General features: G+C 45.7%; 1 non-coding gene across 1 annotated transcript; it reads left to right on the top strand.

Moving 5' to 3' along the window:
- LOC130983775 (small nucleolar RNA R71) lies at positions 1–104 on the top strand. The gene has a single exon (XR_009087752.1). It is a non-coding gene; the product is annotated as a small nucleolar RNA R71 (small nucleolar RNA).
- The last annotated feature ends 601 nt before the right edge of the window (positions 105–705 follow it).

Raw genomic sequence — 705 nt, 5'->3', positions numbered from 1 at the left:
ATGTCTGGTGGGCATTTCCTTGTCAATTCTTTGAACCTCTCCCATGCCTCGTAGAGGGTTTCACCATCCTGTTGTCTGAAAGTCTGAACCTCAGATCGAAGCCTATTGACCTTTTGTGGGGGGTAGAAACGTGCCAGAAATTTGCTTTCCACCTCATCCCAGGTTGTTAGGCTCCCCCTTGGGAATGATTCCAGCCACTTAGCTGCCTTGTCCCTAAGTGAAAATGGGAACAAGAGCAGTATATAGGCATCTTCCTGGACTCCATTGGACTTCACAGTGTCGCAAATTCTCTGGAATTTTGTGAGATGTTGGTTTGGGTCTTCATTAGCACTCCCACCAAATGAACAATGATCCTCCACCAATGATATTAGCTGTGGTTTGAGTTCAAAATTGTTGGCTTGAATGGGTGGTTTCTGGATGCTGCTACCACAATTCCCAGAGGTTGGATTTATGTATGAACTAAGAACCCTCCTCTCAGGAATGGCATTGTTTCCATCAGCCCTCTCATGGTTGTGAACTTCTCTATCCATGTTGAGATCTAGAGCTTCCTCAAAATTGTCCTCAGATTCTCCTTCAGATTCTTCTTCTCTCAGTGCTCTCTTCCCTCTTGCTTCCCTTCTAAGTCTATGAAGGGTCCTCTCTGGTTCGGTATATGGAGGAGTTGATGTCTCTCCTCTCCTACCTGTCATACAAGAACACACCACA

Source organism: Arachis stenosperma, chromosome 5 (genome assembly GCF_014773155.1).
Source record: "Arachis stenosperma cultivar V10309 chromosome 5, arast.V10309.gnm1.PFL2, whole genome shotgun sequence".
Lineage (NCBI taxonomy): Eukaryota > Viridiplantae > Streptophyta > Magnoliopsida > Fabales > Fabaceae > Arachis > Arachis stenosperma.
This window is presented reverse-complemented; position numbering and strand designations above follow the sequence as displayed.